Source organism: Myotis lucifugus, unplaced genomic scaffold (genome assembly GCF_000147115.1).
Source record: "Myotis lucifugus unplaced genomic scaffold, Myoluc2.0 scaffold_22, whole genome shotgun sequence".
Classification (NCBI taxonomy): domain Eukaryota; kingdom Metazoa; phylum Chordata; class Mammalia; order Chiroptera; family Vespertilionidae; genus Myotis; species Myotis lucifugus.
In genome coordinates, this window is record NW_005871070.1 from 6,478,601 (window position 1) to 6,484,721 (window position 6,121).

The following is a 6,121-nucleotide window of genomic DNA, read 5'->3' on the forward strand; positions in this document are numbered from 1 at the left end:
TATAAGTAGTTTTAAAAAATTCATTGAGTTCTACACCTACAATTTTTGCACGTATATTATACTTCAATAAAACTTCCCAGTATCTAACAATTACTAGCATTCTCTACATGTAAATATTTGTTTCTAGATAGACCTATGTGTTTACCTTGTAAATATCCACCCACCTCTCTATAGGAGTGTATCTTCCTGATTAGATCAGTCCTTTCTGCGCAAGAAATGGTTGTTACCATGTGGAAAGGCAGCCAGGCTTTCCCCACTGGCTGTGGCTGGCAGTGTTTCCTAGTGGGCATCTGCCGAACTCCATACTCCATTTCCAGGGAACTATTCAAACACACTTGGCTCAGGGTCTTGCATGTGGAACTTGCTTAATAAAGACCAGCTAAGAGAACATCACAACATAAAAACCATATCAATAGGTTCTTGAATGAATTGGCAAGTAAATCATTTTTAAGTGTTGATTTTAAGGCACCATATAAAAGCATCCCATGCTTTGATTTCCTTGTATATACTCTATTCCATTTTTATCATGATTTATTACATTATAAAAAATTAATGTTGATTCTACTATAAAAGATGCTTTATAATTATTGTAACCTGGTAGAAGTATGCCCTTTTGATTAGATTACCATGCTAAAAATAGCACATCTTATCTAATAAAGAGTGAATATGCTAATTGACCCTCACACCATCACTAAGGTGGAGGCGCTCATAGCCAATAAGGAGGGAATATGCTAATTGACTGCCCTGCCCTCAAAGATGGCGGTGCCCACAGCCACAAGATGGCGGCGCCCAGTCCCCTCAGTCCGCCGGCCAGCCTGAGGTGCAGGCAAGCCTCAGATGGCAGCTGCCCAGCCTACCAGGGCAGCCCGAGGCTCAGGTAACCAGGACCGGCTGAGGCTTGCGCTGCCAGCAGTTGCCTGATCGCTGGGTTGCCTCCCGCCCCTGAGGGCTCCTGGACTGTGAGAGGGAGCAGGCCGGGCTGAAGGACCCCCCTCTCCAGTGCATGAATTTTCATGCACCAGGCCTCTAGTAGTTTTATAAATTAAAACACTGAGGCAGTGTTCTCTCCTCCCCCCACCCAAGATGCCAAAGGGAAGACAGGGGCAGGGGAAGAAGGTGACCCCGGCCCCTGCTGTCATGAAGAAGCAGGTGGACAAGGAGGTGGTCAACCCCCTGTTTGAGAAAAGGCCCAAGAATTTTGGACAGGACTTCCAGCCAAAGAGGGACCTCACCCACGTTGCCAAATGGCCCTGCTACATTTGGCTGCAGCGGCAAAGGGCTGTTCTCTACAAGCGTCTGAAAGTGCCTCATGCATTAACCAGTTTGCCCAGTCCTTGGACCCCAAAGGGCTATGCAAATGCTGAAGCTGCCCCACAAGGACAGCCCCAAGGCAAAGCAAGAGAAGCAGAGGTGGTTGGCCTGGGCTGCGAAAACAGCTGCCGGCCAAGGGGATATCCCCACCCAGAGCCCCCCCCCCCCCCCCGTCCTTGGAGCAGGGTTCTCAGGATCAGCACCCTGGTAGAGAACACATGGCCAGCTGGTGGTGATAGCACACAGCGTGAATCCCATCAGGCTGGGGGTCTTCCTGCTTGTCCTGTACCGGAAAATGGGGTCCCCCACCGCATTAGCAGGGGAAGGCCAGGCTGGGGCGGCTCGTCCACAGGAAGACCCGCACCACCGTGGCCTTCACACAGGTTATCTGGGAAGAGGGAGCTCTGGCTAAGCTGGTGGAGGCATCGGGACCAATTACAAGGACAGATGTGATGAGATCCAATGCCACTGGGGAGGCAGCAAACCCTATGATGGGCTAAGTGCTCACTGTTGAGTTTTCTGTACATAAAAGTAATAAAAATTACCCTTCAGCCAGTGTCTTGGGTATTTGGGGTTGAAGGTGATTTATTGCCAGTAAAAAACCAACAAAAACCAAACCAACCAAACAAACAAGAACATTGAGGCACGAAAACCAGTATGTAGAATGAGATAATTTTAAATGTTAACACTGTCAGAGGTTTAAAGGCATGGAAACTAGGAGAATAAAAGTTGAGACAATTGTGTTTCAAATACTGGATATCTGCAATAGCATTTAAAAATCCAGGTTTTTAACTGAAAATTTCAGAGATATTTGACTTTTTTTTTCAACTGTTGTTTGTGTAAAATTAGAGAATTCAGATTGGAACTATAATATGTCAAGCTTGACTGAATGCTTAGAAAGTGTTCAATGAAACAAGATTTGTAGATTGGATATAATAGCACCTAAATCTAACTCCCTAGCACATTTTCTTTGTCCAAATTAAAGTAAGGATTTAGATTTGAAATTCCATATGACTTATTTCCTTACATTGCTTTATATTTATAAACCATCTCTAGGTGAGGGGAAACTTCCTCAGAAGTATTTTTTAAGGTTCTTGCTAAAGATAAACAGTTTAACTACAATCCATATTTTAAAAGCAGACAATTGATGGTGACAAAGCTCCACAGTTAGCCTTTCCCTTCTCCAAATGTCTATTGTACCTACAGTCTGTAGTATATGTGGTTATACACTATTTTTATCACTTTTACTTATTTCTACTGTTTAGAACTTGTCTTTAATGAGGGACTATGCTCCCAAGGACTTGATCTTATACATCTTTTGTCAGACAATGGTGGCCACTCATTAAACACTTCGTACAAATACCCGTTGACTTCATTTATGAGTCAGAGCTTTCCATTTGAAAGAAGAACCTACATGTATGTACCTGAATCTCAAATAGTATATACCAGCTCTTCAAAATTCATAATTGGAATGAATTGGCACAATTAGGATCATATCCTTGTTTTTCTTTAAATGTTGGTTGTGAATGACCTAGTTTCATGGGAATCTTGGACCAAGGAAATCATCCCTAAATTTAGAGTTCCAACTAAGCACAGTGCTAAGTGTTGATCCAAAACTATGTAGCTGATGAGATATAAATATAGCCTGTGTCTTCACATCATAAACACTCAAAATATGACAATATAAAAACAAAGATTTGATTGTTTTTTAAATGTTTTTATGGAGATGTTGGCAGCAACAAGTTTAGGATTTAATTTTATAATATCTTTGGAATTTATACAAATGAGAGGTAAAACATAAGACTTTAACTAGTAAGCATGATTTTCATGGATGTTTAAGAGCCATTAGAATAAAAATAAGTTAAGCAAACAGCACTGAAATCTCTTAAAAAAAAAAAGGAAAGAAATTTATAAACATCAACCTACCCTCACTTCCAGTGCCATGCAAGAACCTTCTCTGGAACAGTCATCCTTCAGCCATGCTGCCTTCCCTGATAGGAAGGAAGCTCAACATTTCTTAAGGCACACCTCCTACTTTTGGAGACAGAGTCCATTTTTTCAGAATTTCTTCATCACTCTCTTTTACAGGAATCACACAGATTGAGATACCAAGGGCCAGGCACCTACATACAGTGAATACAGCAGGCTAGGTGTGACACAATAGGGGGTGGTGGGGACGGTGGGGACTGCATGAAGCCAGAAGATCCTGTGATTCAAGAGAAGCTGATAATCCAGATATTTATGTTAAATCTTGTGTCTTTTCAATGTGAGCAACTAATCCAAAAGGTTAGATAAAGCACACTGGAAGAGGGTGGTAAATAAAACAAACAAACCTGGCTTGAGACCATTTGTTTGTTTTAACTTCTGAGTTAAATCCTGCCTTACATTTTTTAAAAATATATTTTTATTGATTTCAGAGAGGAAGGGAGAGGAAGAGAGAGATAGAAACATCAGTGATGAGAGGGAATCATTGATTGGCTGCCTCCTGCATGCTCCCTACTGAGGACTGAGCTCATAACCCAGGCATGTGCCCTTGACCGGAATCCAACCCGTGACCCTTGAGTCCTCAGGCTGATGTTCTATACACTGAGCCAAACCGGCTAGGGCCTGCCTTGCATTTTTGCCTCTGGAAAAGAGTGTATTAAACCTACACTCTTCTACTTTAAAAAAGAAAAAATGAGTAGATTATTTAAGAATAACTATTGTTCTCCATACTTATCCCAGTCTTTTTGAAATTCCTTCAGTCTTTCTCACCCAAAATACATTCTGTTCAAGAATCAATTACGAGTATCAATATTAAGAGAGTCATGAGGGTTCCTTAATGCAAAAGACTGATTTCTATTATGATTGTTTTGCTTAGTTTTGGTCCGTTGTTAAAATTTTTTATTTGTAAACTATGCCAAATATCCTCTAGGCCTTCCAACTTTATGTCATAAGCAAATTTGATAAGCATAGCATCCATGTTCTCATTTTGATCATAAATTAAAACTAGGTTGAGCTTTTCTGGACTAAGATAACTGCCTCATGGTAAGCCGCTAGTCCTACTGCCCTGGCCCCCCAACCCACTGGCAGCAATCAGTCTATGATGTGTAATCCTTGGAAAAAATACTCAACCTTTTAAAATTCTGTTACCATCTAAACTATATTTCTCTTTCTTCACAAGAAAGTACCAGGGGGAAGTTTGTCAAATAGTCTGTCAAAATAAAAATACATTGTGTAAGTTATTTTTCTTATTTACCAACTTAAATTCCACTTAAAAAGGAATTTGAGCCGAAACCGGTTTGGCTCAGTGGATAGAGCGTCGGCCTGCGGACTGAAAGGTCCCAGGTTCGATTCCGGTCAAGGGCATGTACTTGGGTTGCGGGCACATCTCCAGTAGGAGATGTGCAGAAGGCAGCTGATCGATGTTTCTCTCTCATCGATGTTTCTAACTCTCTATCTCTCTCCCTTCCTCTCTGTAAAAAATCAATAAAATATATTTAAAAAAAAAAAAAAAGGAATTTGAGTCAGGACCATCATGCTGCATAATGCAGGGGGCTTCATTCCTCTTGTCTTTTGCTCAAAAGGCAACTCCAACCAACGTGGCTGGTGTCCCCCAAAGTTGTGCATCTACCCAGCCCTGAATGAGGTTAGTTTGGCAATAACATACTTGAGGCATCTGTGTATGGGTGCTTGGTCCTGGTGATCATCCTCTCAGGCCAGGCTTAAAAACATAAGCAAAAAATCCTGATTAACAATTTGCTGGCATCAGATATCAGATATACCTCATTGATATATATTTTAGTAACATTTCAATTTATATAAGAAATTATAATTTGGTTATATAATAACATTTTAATCTTAGTAAATGCTATATAACCCCAGGGAAAATCTAAATATCTCTGACACTCCACATATATTATTCACTTACACTTGCTAAACATATCTATTATAGTCAAGATTATCTGTTAGAACAGAGATTTCCAAATACTTTTGTAAAGGACTAGATAGTAAATATTTTTAGGATTTGTAGGCCATATATGGTCTTACTCACATATTCTTTTCTTTTTAATCTTTATTGTTGAGAGTATTTCAGATGTCCCACTTTTCCCCCCATTGCTCCCTCCACCCGGTTCCCACCTCATCCCAGGCTTTCACCACCCTATTGTCTGTGTCCATAGGTAATGCATATATGCATATAAGCTCTTTGTTTAATCTCTTCCTGCCCCATTTCTCTCTCTGAGATTCATCAGTCTGTTCCATGTTTCTATGTATCTGGTTCTATTTTATTTATTAGTTTATTTTGTTCATTAGATTCCTTGTTCATTTATTTTGGTTTTTAGATTTACTTATTGATAGCTATTTATTTATTGTCATTTTATTATTCATATTTTTATCTTTCCTCCTTCTCCTTCTTCCTTTTCTTAAAGAATACCCTTCAACATTTCATGTAATACTGGCCTGGTGATGATGAACTCCTTTAGCTTTTTCTTGTCTGTGAAGCTCTTTATCTGACCTTCAATTCTAAATGATAGCTTTGCTGGGTAGAGTAATCTTGGTTGTTGGTCCTTGCTCCTCATCACTTTGAAGATTTCTTGCCACTCCCTTCGGGCCTGCAAAGTTTCTGTTGAGAAATCAGCTGACAGTCATATGGGCACTCCCTTATAGGTAACTAACTGCTTTTGTCTTGCTGCTTTTAAGATTCTCTCTTTGTCTTCAGTCCTTGGCATTTTAATCATGATGTGTCTTGGTGTGGGCCTCTTTGGGTTCCTCTTGCTTGGCACTCTCTGTGATTCCTGGACTTATAAGTCTATTTCTTTCACCAGATAGG

The 6,121-nt window shown here is 40.3% G+C and overlaps 1 pseudogene; it reads left to right on the top strand.

Moving 5' to 3' along the window:
- The first annotated feature begins 1,083 nt into the window (after positions 1 to 1,083).
- Positions 1,084 to 1,825, top strand: LOC102424784 (annotated as a pseudogene).
- Positions 1,826 to 6,121: the final 4,296 nt, after the last annotated feature.